This window comes from Sciurus carolinensis, chromosome 13 (assembly GCF_902686445.1).
Source record: "Sciurus carolinensis chromosome 13, mSciCar1.2, whole genome shotgun sequence".
In the NCBI taxonomy this organism is placed as follows: Eukaryota; Metazoa; Chordata; class Mammalia; order Rodentia; family Sciuridae; genus Sciurus; species Sciurus carolinensis.
In genome coordinates, this window is record NC_062225.1 from 7,302,445 (window position 1) to 7,319,925 (window position 17,481).

Here is a 17,481-nt window from a genome sequence, read left to right on the forward strand (position 1 = left end):
TCTTTCTGCAGATACCTTAATCATAAGAAGACTGTTTGAGACGCTTCCTTGCAGGAAACTCCCCAGGAACGCTGTCTGACTCTACACAAGGGCGGTGGCTGATGCTGGTAAGGAGGGGCCCGGTTTGACGTACCCGCCTGTCCCATCATTTCCCATCAGTCTGCTGCTAAATTCACCAAGCGCTGACATGACACGTCTTGTTCGTGATCCACCGAGCTCGAGGTGATGGGGCACGGCATGTTAAAAGCAATGCAAAGACGTCCGGGTAATTTCTCAGAATCACAAATGTCTCTTAAAGACCCTTTACCTAAGTCTGAAATTATTTTTCAGATCTAGGAATAACCAAGTTTGATGGGAACTCATCTGATTTCTGCCCAGCTTGAAGGAAACTAAAGGAATTTAAAAGGTTAGCTGTCCCTGTTGTCCTACCTGCAGGTGACACTGACCTTAGCCGTGTTTTCAGGTGTCTTGACTCAGGAAGAGGTGAGCGGAACGCCAGGCAGATGCAGAGGGCTGCTCCCGGGCAGGTCCTCCTGCTCCCTCTCAGCAGCTGCTCTGGTTCATCCTACCAACCCAGGGCTGGGTCTTTACTCTAAGTCCCGCCTCCTCCAAGAAGCCTTCTCTGAACACTTCACCTTCAAAACCCAGCATCGACTGCCTAAACAAAACCCAGGGACACGGGGCTCAGGGACACAGCTCAGGATTTCCAGGGCTCAGCTTATTCTCCAGGGGACTCCTAAGCAGAGGACCTCCAAGCAGCAACAGGCTTTTCTGTCCGTCTCCAGTTGTTTTTCATAAATCCCAAGAACTGGGTGGAACATGCTGATGAAGCAGCAGCAAAAACAGGGATGGTGGTTTGTTGGACAGGACCCCACAGGAAGCTGCCTTTCTGGCTGAGCTCAGTAACGCGCAGGTGGAAGGCAGTGCGGTTAGCTCCCCTCCACTGATGCTCAGAGCCATTCTTTAGTCTCTACCTAGAATCTCCAGCAGAACCTACAGCTTTTCCATGTGACTGTTTTTTGGTTTTGTCTGGTTGGTTTGGGGCTGTTTTGTTTGGGGAATGAGGTCCCGGGCACATGCCCCAGGCCAGCCTACCCTAAAACATGAAGATAGGGAGAAAGGGGCTCTTCTCTGCCTCTTCCCAGCTCACTGGAGCACCTGGCTTCTCCAGGGGCAGAGGAGGTAGGAGAGGGGTAGTTAATATGAAATATATTTTAAATGATTTTTAATTGACACACAACTATGGGGCCCAGTGTGATAGTGCCATACATGTAGCAGTGTGTAATGATCTGATGGAATTGGGGCGATTAATTAGCATATCCATCACCTAAAGCATCGATCATTTCTTTGTGTTGAGAACATTCAAAATCCTTTCTTCTAGCTACTCTGAAATATACAATGCATTATTGTTAGCCATCATCACCCTACTGAGCTATGGAACACAGAACCTATTCCTCTCAGATAAAAACGTTTTAAAGTTCCTTTGGCATACCCACAGCAAAACCTGGAACCTGAGGTCTAGAGTCCTACTGAGCACAACATACAGGGGACAGGAGGGACAACCTCACAGGGAGACATTCCTGCCCCACAGGCAGAAGGAAGCCCTTGGGTAGGGGTGGAAACGAACCTGCAGGGACTGGGCCCCCGCCACCCAGCTTCTAGTCTGGAGGAGAAGGAAGGGCAATAGTAAACACCCCGAGAGGCTGAGGGGGGACTAAAAAGTGTGGGGAGTTTTTGTCCCACTTCCTGTGGGGAACGCTGGGAAGAGAGCCCAGTAGGGCAGAAATGGCAGCCTAGCATGGCTCCCCACCTTGGGTAGGATCTACAGGTACCCCGTAGGGTCCCTGAAGAGACCTGGGAGGGTAAAGACCCTGAGGGCCATTGCAGGAACCAGGTCTCTGCTGTGTCTCCCCTGTGACACCCAGCAGGACAACAGAGAGTTGAAACCTGAGGAGGAAGCTCAGTGGGGTAGAAAGGGCTGGGGACGAAGGACCCAGCAAAGGACAGTACTAGAACACCACGACCAGCAAGAAGCCGCACCCTCACTTTACCCTGTTGCGACCACAACCTTCATCAGGGCCCAGAGACCACCCAGAGCAAGAAGGAGCCCTCAAGGGGTGACCTGAAGAGACCAACTCCTGGGGACCAAGTTGCTTTAAGCTACATGATAACATGAATATCACTGGAATCAGGTTTAAGAAAACAGAATCATGAGCCAGGACCAAGTATACCAAAAAGGGAACCAAAGTACTATGGGACAGCAAAGTTAAGTGGATTGGGGAAAAAAATCTGCTCTCCACAACAAACCCTGAGCGGGCAACATCTCTACTGTGATTCGAACACTTTCGTGGGGACCACAGACAACAAGTGATACGTACAGAGTGTCTGTCTGGACTGTCCTCCAGAGCAGGGACAAGTGGTTGCCAGCTCTCAGGTCAACCCAGGCCCAGCAGGCCATCAGGAAAATGCACCCTTCACACGGTCTCTCCTTAAAGCCACAGCATCCCTGACGGTGGCTGACCTTCTTGGCCGGTTTAGGCTCCTACCATGAGATACTATAAACTGGGTGGTGGCTCAACAACAGCAAGCGGCTGCTCACCGTTCCAGAGGCGGGAAGTCTGAGATCCAGGCACCAGCAGATCCGGTGTCAGGTGAGAGCTGTTTCCTGGTTCCCAGATGACACCCTCTTGCTTTGTCCTCACATGGCCAAAAGAGCACACAAGCTCCCTAGGGTCTCTTCTACCAGGACACTAATCCTCATGAGCTAAACACCTCCCGAAGGTCCTGTCTCACAGTACCATCGCCTTGGAGACTGGGGTTTCAATGCAAGAACCGTGCGGGGATGTAAACATTCAGACCACAGAGCTTTCATTACTCCCAGTTCCCTGAGTGGCAAACTGAGGCTCAGATTCTGTGATAAGCCCCAGATGATCAAGCGGAGTGCTGACGGGGACAGGTCGGCCACCCTTCAGTATGTCCCATGCAGCAGGTGACTGTTGTGGGTTAGACATGCAAGAACAGTGGGTGATATGTTTTGTTTATTTCACAAAAGAGGAAAGAAGAGGGGTTCCTAAGAGGGGTTGGGAAACTTGGCTGGCAGAGCAAGTCCAGAACAAGAGTGGGCATGTGAGGCACAAAAATTTAGGGGTTACCCAAAACTCAGTAAGATAAATGTTTCAATACAGTATTTTAAACCATTGAAAATAATAAAAACCTATGATGTACAAAATAACACAATTTTAAGTCAAGACAGGACCCATAGTCCTGATTTTTTTCATCTTGCCTCATGTTCCAACACAGCTCAGCAGTGCACTGGATTGGAACCCTGAACCCGGCGCAGCTCAATCTTTCTCCACCGAGTCCCAATGCAGGGACCCCCCTGATGCCGCCCCACAGTGCTGCCTGCAGATATTTTTGTCTTCACAATTTTATAGCAGTCAAGGGGCCCTATGCATGCCCACCATCAACCCAGGTGTGGGCTCCAGGGGAGAATATCCAGGTTCCGTGGCTGTATTTCTGTAAATGCAAGGAAGCTTGCAGGCTCCCAGGGACCAGCAGGCTGTTAAGATAGTTCCGGAAGGTGTGGAGTGGGTTCTAACAGGATCACCTGGCTGCCTGACTTCCACTTGGCTTTTCTGGTTCAAAGCTAAGTGTCCAGTAGGGACACGGTGCTAGTCATCCACTTGTGTCTAAGCAAGTCCAGTTCACACGGGACATTCCCTTTTACATGCATTTCAAATTCCAGGGCTAGCTCATTTGAGTAACTACCCATTCTCTGATCCCAGGTGAGCCTCATATTGAAGCCCTGCCTGATAGGAAGCTTCTGTTTCACAAATATTTGTTGACTGAGGTTTTTAATAATTCTTAGATCAGACCCAGAATTGTCTATGTTGTCTTGTAACCAAAGCCTAAAACCTGGTAAATAAACGACGACCCAACGCATTAGGAAGACTGCTCGAGTGGGCACCGTTCTGCCTGCAACGGTCTTCAGACACAGGGACCAATGCCTCCAATTACAAATTAAGCCCGAGTCCTTCTCTTCCTTTTTTTTTTTTTTTTTTTTTTTTCCTCAGCGCCTTAAACTGCTGGGCTTTGCCTCACAATTCAAAGTTAAGTCCACCAAAGTGAGCAGAGGGAAACTTTGGGCACTTGCACGAGCGCGTCTGGCTCCTCTCTGCCCCTCCGGCCCCGGCGCTGTCCGACGTGGCCGCCACGCGGGTGGCGCGGCTCCCGGGTCCGCAGGGCCGCCGGCTGCGTGCGCTCTGCCCTGGCCACGGCCACCCCCGGCCCCGCGTCGGGGCGCGACTCTGGGTCCGAGCCGCCCCCGCCCGGGTCCCCGGCGCCGCCCGGTCTTCTCCCCACGCACGCCCAGGGGCCACGCGATTCCAGACCACCCCGGGTACCTGGCACAGGAGCGCGGCCGGGCACCGCGAGGCGAGCAGGGCAGGGCACTGTCCGCGGGGTGCGGCGAGCCCGGGGCTGCTCGGCCGGGGCGCGCGCTCGACCCCCGCGCGCAGCCGCTGGGGCCGGTGGCGCGCCGCAGCAGGTGGTCGCCGGGCCTCCCTCCGCCGGGTCTGCCGCCGGAGACCTGGACGCCGGCGCGGCGCGGGCACGACCCTCGGGCGGCCTCCGGCCCTGCGCTCGGCGCGCGCTCCCCGCTCCCAGCCCGGGCACGCCGGCTCGGCTCGGCTCCGCTCGGCTCGGCGGGGGCGGACGCCGCGCTGCTCCGCTCAGCGCCGCTCGCCGGCCGCCGCCGCGCACCTCCCCCGCGGCGCACAGCTGCCGCCGCCGCCTCCGCCGCCCGCCCGGCCCAGACCTCGTGGGGACGGCGCCCCCAGCCTCGCGGCCCGCAGCCGGACAGCGGGGTGCGGGCCCGCGGGACCCCTACGGCCCCGCGCTCGCACCCGCGGCCCCGCCTCGACCCGCCCGCGCGGCGGCGCTGTCGGGGCTCCGTCCTGGCCGCCCCCACCTGGGCGCGCCGCGGGGCCGCGGAGACCCCGACTGGACGGAGAGCGGGCGCCCACGCTCGGGGACACCTGCGCGCCCTCTGGGAGAGGGTTTGGGCGCGACGGGGGCCGCAGCCTTCCAGGTCACCTGGCCTCGGCCGCGCGGGGCCTGGGGCGCTCCGGTTCTGCCTCGCGGGCCCTGGCGGAGAGGGAGTGGGCGTCGTGGGAGGGATGTGTGCACTCGAATAAAAGTGAAAGTTTTTTTGCTGTTTTTTATAACCTTGTGGGTCCGGAGAGTCTGAAGGCTAATTAGGGAAGCTGCCGCCCCGTCTTGAGGTGAATCATTGTTGTGACACTGGCAAGTGTGGGAAGAAGGGCTGCCGATGCCTTCTCAGCCTCGCGGACTCGCTTTTCCTTTAGTGACGAAGCAGGTCCCTTTAAGGAGGCTGTCTTAGGAAACCCAGTGGCCTTGAGTGGTCGCGCAGCTAACCCCCAGCTTTGTTCTGCTGATGGCACAGCCCAGATGCCCTCTCCATGTCCACCCAGCAGCAGCGGCAGCGGTGGTGTCCCCCCTCCGGCAGGGAGCTTTCCGGGAAGGGAAGGAGGACGAACTTGAACTGTGCCCCCGCAGCAGCACGCGGAAAGCATTCCTGCCCGAGATGGAAGCGAGAACGGCAGTGTCAGACGGTGACACTCAAATGTCTGCGGACCTCTGAGTTCGCGGGGAGGCTGGCGCTGTTGCGTGGGGAATCCTCGGCGCAGCATCGTGGGTTGGTGGGTTTGATGGAGTGCGACGTGGACACCCAGGACCCGAGAAGGCCGCGCGAAGGCTGCGAAGCAGGCTCGGCATCCTGGAAGGGGCCCTCGAAGCTGCTGGCTTAAAATGGGATCATAATCCCAAACAAGAATCAGAGGCAGAGAAAAGTTAAACACAGATCTCTTCCACTTGGGTATATAAAGGGAAGTTGCCTTTTAAATTTTTTGGTAGAATCCTATTGGCACAAGCGAGTCACTTGCAGTCCCTTTTGATGTTAAAAGCATTAAATCAACCCTGTATGAAGGAAACACAAAGTGTGAATGAATCTTGCAGCCCCAAATTAATAACCTGCTTTCGCAATGGGCAGGTGACTCATGGCAGAGACAATGAATTTGTTAGGTGTGTGTTTGCTTTTCTCAAAATCCTCAATCTAAACCGCACTATAAGCAACTCTGTGCACTCTGTCACTTTGAACCTCTGCTGCTTGCTATTCACATGTATTTTGTGAAGTTGTCAACTACTAAATATTTATTGATTCCATAAATTGCCTTTCTACCTAAGACTTTTGTTTCCAGAATAATGGAAGCCTCTAGCTGTGTGTGCCTGTGTGCTGTGGGTGGATTTTGAAGTGCCTGGAGATTTTGAGAGGACAAAACTGGAAGTTCTCAGTGATTAGCTCAGGCTGAGAACCCTGGTGTCAACACCCAAAATAGAAAGTGGTGGGGAACTTTGTGACTAGGCCAGGGATATCGAAAATCATCTGGAGTTTGGCAGTACCTTCAATGCTTTTTTAAAAAACTGTGGAAAGGAAGAATTCCCCTCTGCCACCCTGTGATTTCCACCTTCCTGCCCAGAATCTCTTCCTAGGTCCTGCCAGTGCTTCCCTCTTTTAAGTGCCACTTGGATCAAGCCTAGAAGTTAATTGAGAATGGGCTAAAATGCTCAAATAATGCTTTGCCAAACCTTCAAAGGAAGCACGTACAGTTTCTTGCATTTGGCATAGACAACCGTGAAGCTAAAAGCATCGAGTTGACTGTTTTCTGGAAACTCCAGAAAATCTCTCTCAGCTGTCCCTGTACAGCCCCTATGAGGGAAGAAGACCCTGAATGGCCAGCAAAAAGAAGCCCTGCTTCTTCTGAACGTATTGCACCACATCTGGCAGCATATTCTTACCAAAAGTCAGGTGCTGTTTTAAGTCATCCCGTCCCCAGTAGAACCCGGAGCTAAGACCTGCCATCTCTACTGTTTTACAGCAAATGTTCCACTGTGTTCTCTGTGTTGTGGATGAGGAGGGTCAGCACAAAAAGAGCAAGGCTGCTGCCAAGGCCTCGTAGGTAGCAAATGGCCGGATCAGGGCTTGAACCCTGTGCTCTTGCTGTTGAGCAATGCTGCCATCCTCAAATGGTATCCAGCCCTGCAAACTGAAAAGGCCTTTTAGTTTAGAAGGAAAGGAGAATCAGCCCTCCCACACTCAGGAGGAGGCCCTTCTGGGACATGTGGAAGCAAGAGGACTCAAACGTTTCCTATTTACACTTGAAAATATTTGTGCTTCTTTTTTCACCCAGTTATTCCCAACAGCAGCAGTACCTCTAAGGAGACTTAGCTAGAAATCAGTCTTCATCCTCCTGAAGCTTCATTTAGTCAAACCAGAGGCTTAACGTGGGCTGTAGAGGATAAAGCCAAAGGCATCCTGACCCAGGCTGCCAGTGGGACAGAGTTCTTCAAGACAGTTTCATCTCGGGATTCTGCGCTTGCAGCTTCATAGAACACTCTGCCTCTCTTCACTTGGGTTCGGAAAACGGACCACATAGCTATGCAGTCACCCTACCTGGGTAGGGCACTGGAGCGCAGGGTCATTCTCATGACAACAGGCATGGCCCAGTTGAGCCTCAGTGACAGGGGTCAAATTGAGCTGCCTCACTATGAGAGGCCAAGCGGACCCCAGCAGAGGGATTCCCTTGGGCTGGCCAACATCCAGCAGTGTCCCAATCCCAGCACGCCCCTCCCCTCCCTCAGGCACTTTGTTTCTCTCTTCTGGAATCCTTCTCTGGCTTTGCTATGGTTAGGATGAAATCCAACCCCCCTAAGAGGACCTGCTCTGTTCCCTGCCCATCTCCTGGGCCTCTCAGGGCCACCCTCTGCTCACTCCTCTCCAGCCACATTGGCCTTCTGGATCTGTAAACACCCCCAGCCCTTTCCTGCCTTGGGGCCTTGCTGGGGCATTTTACTTCCACCCTTGGCCTGGCAAATCCTCTCATCCTTCAGGTCTTCGTCAAATGTCACTTCCAATAATGTTTCCCTCTTGCCCCGTCTCTTTCATTACAGCACATATCCCACTTGGTGGTGGTTTCTTTCAGGCCTCATCCTGGAACCCCCACTGGGACACAGACTCCAGGAGGGCAGGGTCAGGATCAGCTCCGTATTGGTGAACATCCAACATCAAGCATGTAGCTGCTGAATGAATATTTATTAATCAATGAGCTCCCACCATGACCCGCCACAGCTGTGAACTGCCCTCAGTCCAGTGTATGAAACTGCAGAACCCACTCTCTCTTCCAACTCCCTCCCACCCCAACCTCCTCTCATTAATTAATCCCCCAAATTGCTGCTTTTTCACATTCCGGACCTTCTGCTCTGACTGCCGGCTTATCCCAAGAGTCCTCCCTCTCCAGCTCTCCCCTCCCCAGCCCAGTGACCAGCGCATGGTGGTCTCCACCTGCTCTCTTCCAGGCAGCATTCAATCAAACAGACATGGAAGTGAGTTCACTGATCGACTGACCTCAGCATGGAAGTGTTTCTGGGGCAGGGCAGAATCAGAGGGCACTTCAGAGTAGAGTAGGGAGGCAGATGAGATCCAGAGAGATGGCAGCTTGAGGACTCAGCTCAGTGCTGCTGTCTTTGAGGGTGGAGGAAGGAGCCATAAGCATCCTCTCAAAGCTGGGCTAGGCGAGGAAGCTGATTCTCTGCCATCATTGAGATGCCTGGATTTTAGCCTGAGAGATCCACGTCAGGCTTCTGACCTCCAGAGCCATAAAATAACTGAGTCGTTTTAAGCCACTAAGATACTAAGTTTGGTTCAATCCCCAGCACTGCAAAAAATAAATAAATAAATAAAAATACTAAGTTGGCAGCAATTTTTTTTTCCTGGTACCCGGATTGAACCCAGAGGCACTTAACCACCGAGGGACATCCTCAACCTCTTTTTATATTTTATTTAGAAACAGGGGGTGCTGGGGAGATAGCTCAGCTGGTAGAGTGCTTGCCTCGGAAGCGCAAGGCCCTGAGTTCAATCCCCAGTACCGCACAAAAAAAAAAAAAAAAAAAAAAAAAAAAAACCAGAAACAGGGTCTCACTGAGTTGCTTAGGGTCTCACCAATTTGCTGAGACTGACTTTGCACTCATGACCCTCCTGCCTCAGCCTCCTGAGTTGCTGGGATTACAGGTGTGTGCCACCATGCCCAGGAGTTTGTGGTGATTTGTCATCAAGGCATAAGGAAACTAATACAGAATTTATTTTTATTTTTTGGTGCTGGGGATGGGGGCCTCATACATGCCAGCAAGTACTCGACCACATCCCCAGCCTCAGAGTGTATTTTAGATTCCCCTGCTCACATGGCTGACCACTCTGTTTCTCCATCCCATCACTGATCATGTAGAAGATCGGCCCGAAGGACCAGTGGTGGCTGCATGCTGGCTGAGCATGCTCAGTCTTTGACATGCAGGTTATCTCCAAACTGCTCCCATGGGACTCAGACTCTTAGCTAAGGGATGTTTTTCTCTCCACTGTTGTTCTACAAACATTAATCACTGACAGTCTGAGGTTTTGGAGTCTTGGACAGTCATTTAAATACCTTTCTGCAATTTATAGATTCCTCCAGAAATGTCCATCACAGTATCTTCTGGTACCTCGGAAACATTTTGTAGTATTTATTATGAATTCTTCCCTCTTTAAAAAAAAGTGTGTTCTTTTCTTAGGTGATCTGAAAATCTAGTTTTGTTGGCCATTATCATCATCATTATTATTGCTATTAGTAGTAGTAGTATTTTGGTGCTGGGGACTGAACCCACTGATCCACATCCCCAGCCCTTTTTATTATTATTATTATTTTTATTTTGAGACAGGGTCTCCCTAAGTTGCCCAGCCTGGCCTTCAGTGTGCAGTCCTCCTGCCTCAGCCTCCCGAGTCACTGGGATTACAGGTGTGTGTTATTTTCCATAAAACTCTGCACTTTAATGTTTAATCCTTGATTATTTCTGATAGTACTTGTTACTTGCGTATCCAAAGGTACTGCCAACTTCCTGGATCATGGATCAATCTGAAAGATGATTTTGGAGCAAGGCCCACTTTGTGTTTATGTGGAATAATATTTAAAATATGAGAACTGAGAACTCATTATGGTTATCAAGAAGTAGTCTAAACCACTGCTTTTCTTTTGGGCAGAGATATAAAGCAAGCGTGTATCTGATTTATGTGCTGGCCCACATAGCTCCTTTTGCAAATGTGGCTTTAAACCAGCTAATCTTTTAAAAGTCTTTACACTGACTAATTTAGAAGCAAGGAGAACAAATGTGGGAGTATAAATGTAAGGCACTGAATAAGAGTGAGCATCTCTGCCAATGAACGCACTGCTGTGTTTCTGGGTACCCAATGCCGTTCCCGATTTTCATTTAGATGGAGCTTCCTGGAGCTTCTCTTGCCTCCCCAGCACGACGTGCTACGTGCCTGGCATTCAGATTTGCAAGGTTAGATCTGCTCAGGATCCTAGAGCACATACTCTTCAGCCTCATTTTCTCAAGGGCAAGAGAGGGACTGGCCCAAGGTTACCTGCTGATGGCCATGCCCCGCGTCCCACCTGCACCCAGAGGAAGGTGTGGAAGCCCCTCCCGGCCCCTTCTACAGACAGCCCACCTCTTGGTCTGATTCTGCAGCTGGCTGGGTCTCTGGTCATCACCAGCAAAATTTTGACAGACAACTGATTTTCTTAGTGGAACAAATTAGCAGCGTTCGTATTCATTTGATAGGAAAACAGCACCGTATTATCTGATGTCCAAAAGGAAAACAATTTTTGATTGCAAAGATTTTAATAATGGTCAGTATTTGAGCTGTTCCTTACTTGGTGGCTGAGATATGGACAAATGCATGCTCAGAAGGCAGTTGTTGGGTGCTTGAGACACTGTTTTCCAAAAACTGCTTGAATTTAGTCCTTCTTCACCTCTGTGGGTGAAAAGCTGTGACATCAGGTGAAGGAACCAAGCGAATGTTTCTATAGCAAACGGTACCACTAAAAATAGTGTTTGGAGGGAAAGTAGGATGTGGAATAATTGTTTCGTTGTTTCCATGGAAAAATGGGAGAGAGGGAATGATGCATCCAGGGTCTGACTGCGCCTGCGAGGCCTGTGGCAGATTTGGAGACTTGCTGCAAAAGAAACGAGGTGGCATCTGCTGGAGGGGTGACGCTCTAAACATCTGTATCAACTCCTCCCATCCCACATGCCTAGGAGCCTGTGGTTTTCTTCATGTACATACGACAAGTTTCCAGAGGCTGTTCTTGTATCTGCTTATTGTCTAATCAGTGTTGATTCTGTGCCAAACTGCCCAGGGGTGGTGACCCTGTGTGAAATTATGATGTAGGGGAAATCTGCTTTAAAAAATTTTTTTTAGTTGTAGATGAACACAGTACCTTTATTTTATTTATTTATGTGGTGCTGAGGATCAACTCTAGTGCCTCACATGTGCTAGGCAAGTGCTCTACCACTGAGCCCCAGACCAGCCCTGGGAAATCTGCTTTTGGTGCAGCTCCAAGACCTATTCAGCAGATGCCCTACACTCACCACCTGTAGACAAGGCCCCCTTCTGTAGCCAATTCATTCAAATATACCATTATATAAACTTCAGCTAGTCAACCAACATGCTTGTAAGCCAGTCCCTTCAAAGGGTTAAATAACAAGCATTAACATGATGTTTTCCCTAATAGAGGGTGGATGTCTTTTTCTAAAATCCTGAAGAAAAAGCCCTAGAAAAGCCATGCCCGTAGGGCTGGGGAGATAGCTCAGTTGGCAGAGTGCTTGCCTGTCAAGTACAAGGACCTGGGTTCGATCCCCAGCACCCCCCCCCAAAAAAAAAAAAAAGGAAAAGTCATGCCCATTGGTGAAAAGCACTGGACAGGACCTCCTGGGAGGCAATTTCGGGGTGCAGATATTCCTAGTAACCTCTCTTTGCCACACCAAGCCCAGGCTACTGTCCCGTGAGTGAGTTGCATAGCAGGTTTCGGTAGCAGACACGTCTTCCTGCTATTTTAAATAGATATATTTGATAAATATTATCTCCATTTCAGGAATTAGGAACTTGGAGGAAACTTCCAAGGCTCAGGTAGCTAATAAATGTGAAAGCCAGAATTGAGAACCAATGGGGTCTACCCCAAAGCACTTTGTGTGAGGCCTGGCCCACAGATGCACTGAGCAGGTACCTCTCCTCTTCCCTGGAGAACTGAGAGAAATTCTGATAATCGGGCTAAGATAATTTGGTGCTTCTGAACTCAGATGTTTGGCAGAAACTTGAATACACTTCTTTCTTAGCCTATGGGCCATAACAATAAAACCAATGAGCTGTGTGAGCTGCATATGGGGAGGCGGGCTCCCATGCTTTTCTGGGATTGCCTGAAGTTTAGGGACACCACCTCCTATCTTCTATGACTTATCTTCCCCCTGTGGCCTGAGAACAGATTGAGCTAAACTAACCTATTCCTGCTGACTGGTACACAATCAGGCTCTGGCTGGAAGAGGCCCTGTGATTAATGTCATTAGCGAGCCCCCATGAGCCTCTGGGAAGATAGCTCTGCAGTCCTTTCAGCTAAGCTGCATTGCACAAGTAGCACATTCCAGTATTGAATGTGCTGAAAACAGTTAAAGCTGTGGAGTTTACATTTTTACAGGTGACTTTATACTCAGCTGCAAAAATCAAAAGAGAATTTTTAAAGTGCATTCTGAACATCTGCCCTTGAGTACCATGGAGTAAGAAAGGCTGAGCAACTAGAAGTCTGGAAAAATGATATGAAATGATTATGTTCATTTGATTACCAGCAGCACAGGACTGTGATCTCTGAGCAAAGGAAAACAAGCTGAGTCCTAAGATCACCTTGGCCTCCTGCCTGAAGGTGGTTTCCGGACTGCGTGGGCAGAAAGAAGGTATCTGGAGTCTGGCAGCCTTGCTGCGTTAAGGAAATGGAGATCAGAATTCAGGGAGGCTGAAGGAGCTGGAATTTGCAGAGTAGAGTTCCAGAAAGAAGACAGCCTTGGGGGAAAAGAACTCTGGGAAGCTGGTCTCTGCTGGGTCCTAGGCTGTGCAAGCACAGGAGGAAATTCTACAAGATTGGGCAAAGGTGACCAAGAACCTGTAAGCAGCATAATTGGCAGGACTCACACAGATAGAGGGATGGTCCAGATTAGACCAGCTGAGGTCCTCGAGGAGAGACCCTTAGACTTCACAAATCTCATCAGTAGAGACCCAAAGGGTCACAACCTAGTGATGGGACTGAATTTTCCCTGGATGAATCATTCTGTAGACCTGTCCTGGCAAAGTGTCATGGGCTGAATTTGTCCCCCTGAAGATTCTCCCTTGCAGCCCTCAGGAGGAGCCAACCCTGCTAACACCTTCGCCTTGGACTTCACACTTGTTGTGTTAAATAGAAACTGTTGGTGCTCATGTCCCTCTAGATGGTTTACATGTTTGAAGACCATGATGTCGCCTTTGGATGAACCTGGTGATCTGGAAACCTATATGACCAACAGTCAGACTCCAAACAAGCAAAGCTGGGGTCTTTCGTCAACTGGGTTCAACTATTAAGACCAGACAGGAAAAATCTAGATGAATTCCCATGATAGTCTCTCTCTCCACCAAACTATTGACCAGAGAGCAATTTAAAGCATTAAAAACCAAATCAATCTTATTTTCTTTGACCTATTCAGGAAAAGTTATTTGATGATCAGCCCATTTGTAAAGACTTTAAAAGGTATAAACTCAGCCAGGCACCATGGCGCACACCTGTAATCTCAGTGACTCAGAAGGCTTAGGCAGGAGGATTGCAAGTTCAAGGTCAGCCTAAACAACTTAGCAAGACCCTAAGAAACATAGTGAGACCCCATCTCAAAATAAAACAAAAAGGGCTAGGGATGTAGCTCAGCACCTGGGTTCAATTCCTGGGGTACCAAAAAAATCAAAATAAAAAATAAATAAAAGGTGTCAATTCTGCTGTTGAACTGCTGAGCAATCTTCTCATTTTTGCCGACAGTTGCACTGTATATAAGAGCTGTGTGAAAAGAACCAGTCATCTCCCATCCCAACCCCAGGTTTTACTTTTTAATATCTAATGAGTTGTTTTGAATTTTGGGGTTGATTCCTTTCCACACATGATTCTTTTACAGTCTTTGCATATATATTAAGATAATAGCCTTACGGAAAAGAAAAGTAATAAGAGGAAAAAGTCTGGAGGACGGGGAGCTGAGGTTTTGCTCTTCCTACGCTGACTCCCTGCAAGCCTTACACGAAGAGTAGCTAGCCCAAATTTGCCATTCCTGCTCAACATGGGCATTAAAAGAGGCCACCACCAACTCTGTAATCCTTGAAAGCATAAAAACCACAACTGAGCCTTTGAGTGTTGAAGTGACAAAGTGCCCTGAGAATTCTCAAACAGAAACCCACTCATAACTACCCTGAGGGGCACCCTCCAGGGAGATAGCAAAGCAAGACGTGTGGTTTCTTTCCATGATCTTTTTAAGAAAGAAACTTAACATTGCTGCAGAAACACTGGAATTCTAAGAAACAAGTATTTAAAAGTCTCCCAAGACTCTTCCCCAAAGCAAATCAGGAGGAGATACCATCTTCATTGTAGTGTAATAAGCAAGGTCACAGAGACCAGGAAGCCTACCTCAGTTGTGAAGGGGACAAGTAAGCATATTAGTGAACAGAGCCCTGGTTCTGGTCCTGGCTCAGCCCTGAACAGCTGTCCGTCCGTGGGGAAGCTTTCAAAATCTCCTGAGCTTCAATTTTACTATCAGGAAAATAAGAAGATCTAGCTATTTAGAATACATGTGATTTCAAATTCAGACATGCAGGAGATTAACAGGCAGAAGGCTAATAACCTAGCTTTCATTCTTTCTTTGTAAATCAAAGATTGACAATGAGTGATTTTTTGGGAAGTTACATATTATGTATATTGTGATTTGGTACTGCTTTATTAAAATTTCAATTGTATCTGTTTTAAAATAATAGCCACACTTTAGTGTGCATTTACAATGTGTCATGTGTTGCACCAAGCCTGGTAGGATCCCATTGTCTCATTTTACTTTTTACTTATCATAACTGACACCTGAAGAAACAGTCTAACAGAGACAGGTTAGAATCACAACCAAGATGCACATTTAGGCCCCACAAGATCAGCACTTTCAACCACTATGCTCCATATGACCTAGCTGCTTCTATTTTAAGTATTAGGTTTTTAAAAAAAAATAGTATATTCAGCTTCTGCTAATTTTTTCCTAAGCAGATATATGAGTTGTTAAGTTTATGTTTATATTTGTAAAATAATGAAAATTCCAAATATCTAGTAACAAATATTTTAATATTTATGGAGTAATGCTTCCACACAGAAAACCATGACACTTCGCTAGGAAAAATTCAAATAAATAGAGGAATATATGTTCATGGACTAGAAACTTAATGTTATAAAGAAATCAATTTTCTCCAAATGGATCCATAGATTTGATGCAGTATAATATATCCTAATAGAATTTGCATTGAATGCAAATGTTTTAAATATTATATGGACATGCAAAGGCAAAAATACTCAAGGTACTCTTGAACAAGAACAATAACATAAGAGGACCTGTGCTAGAGAACAGCAAGACTTTATTGTAAAGATACAGTAATTCAAAGAGTGAGTTATTTTCCAGGTAGACAGATCATAGGATGGTAGGGAGTGCCCAGACACAAAGCCACACATATTTCAATGTTTGATCAGACAAGGTGGCAATTCACAGCAGTGGGAAAAAGACAGTCATTTTAATAAATGGTGTGGAGTTAAGTGGAAAAGCATATATGATAAAAAATATATCAATCCCTACTTCATGCCATATATAAAAATCAATTTCAGATGGATTGTAGCTCTAACATTAACAAGCAAAATAATAAAGTTCATAGAAAATATGAGACATAATTATGATTTTGAGGTACAGAAAGACTTCTTAACAGAAAAAAGCATAGCCATACAGGAAATTATTGACAGAATGAATATTATTAAAATTAAGAACTTGTCTATTAAAATACATCATTAAGGGTGGGGGTTGTAGCTCAGTGGTAGAGCGCTTGCCTAGAACATGTGAGGCACTGGGTTCAATCCTCAGCACCACATAAAAATAAATAAATAAAGGTATTGTGTCCACCTACAGCTAAAAATATATTTTAAAAATACATTATTAAATGAGTGAAAAAGCAAGCCACAAATGTACAGTCATTTCCAAGACATATTATTAACAATAATTTGCATCCAGAATATATGGAGAACTCTCACTTAAAAACACAGAAAACCCTGTAAGTAAAAGATTCAATTGGAACTTCACAAATAAATATCCCAACTGGGAAATAAGCCTCTAAAAATTGCTTAACCATTAGTCATTAGGAAAATGCAAATTTTAACCACAGTGAAGTACCATTTTATACCTACCAGAATGGCAGAAATTAAAACAATCCATAGTGCCAAGCTGTGAGCAACATGAACTCCATTGTACAGTTGGTGGATGTGTAAATTAACACAATTACTTTGGAAAACAGTATGGATTATCCACAAGGGTGAATGTCCCCGTACTCTTTAACCCAGTCAGTCCACTTGTAGATGTATAACCCCACATGCACCAAGAGACACGTCGTGAGTGTTCATAGAAGCAGCATTTTAAGAGCCCAAACTAAAACACAACTCCCATGTCCATTACCAGCAGAAGAATGAGAAATGTCATATCCGAACAATGCAAATGAACAGACTCAAACTACAGCTACATGGGCAGATTATGAACAAAACAACTGGGTGAAAAAGGAAATAATACAATTCCATCTATAAGAATCTCCAAATGGGCAAAACTAAATTTGAGGTCTTAGACATCAGGACACTGGTATCTGGAGGCAACAGGAATAGTGACTGAGACTGGGTACAAAAGAAACCACTGAAGCTCTGTCTGGTCCACATTTCTACTCACATGATGGTTTAATGATTATTTATTCTGTTATAATTCATTGAGTTCATAAAATATTTGTATCAGGTACTTTTCTACATGTTTAGAATACAGTACAACGAAATGCACGTTTTGAAGTACAGTAAGAGGCACTTTATGAAGAATTTTTATTTATTATATTTTTCTAATAATAAATTGAAGGAAACTAGAATCAAATGCTTCTCCCCTCATCCCAACAGGTGTGACTTTCTAGCCTTTCTCAGCGAATCCGGCATATCGGATGTCAGCTCTGTGATCCTGTAAGATCCTGGTCACAAGATACTGTTTTCCAGAGAAAGAAAAACTTTTCCTTCCCATGGTAGAACCAGAGCTGTCTGCTTTGCTTTACCCCAGAGAGCTTTTAAACAATGAGCACAGTACACCAAGAGAACAGACAGAACAGAGAAGACAAAGGATAGGAGTCTGCTCTGTCTGATTTTGATGATCTGTGGAAACTTCTCAAATAGACAATTCTTAGTCATTCCCACTCATTAAGAATTAGCCTCTACAAATCTGCCA

The 17,481-nt window shown here is 47.5% G+C and overlaps 1 protein-coding gene across 2 annotated transcripts in view; it reads right to left on the minus strand.

The window, feature by feature from the left end:
- The window catches only part of Cracdl (CRACD like), a 143,925-nt gene extending 139,032 nt beyond the window's left edge, over positions 1-4,893 (minus strand). Inside the window, exon 1 of one of the 2 annotated variants that reach the window (XM_047523403.1) lies at positions 4,404-4,893. The gene's annotated coding sequence lies outside the window, so the exon portion shown is untranslated. Of the gene's footprint in view, positions 1-429; positions 449-4,403 lie in introns of those variants that run through there. The other variant, XM_047523404.1, reaches the window with a different exon arrangement.
- Positions 4,894-17,481: the final 12,588 nt, after the last annotated feature.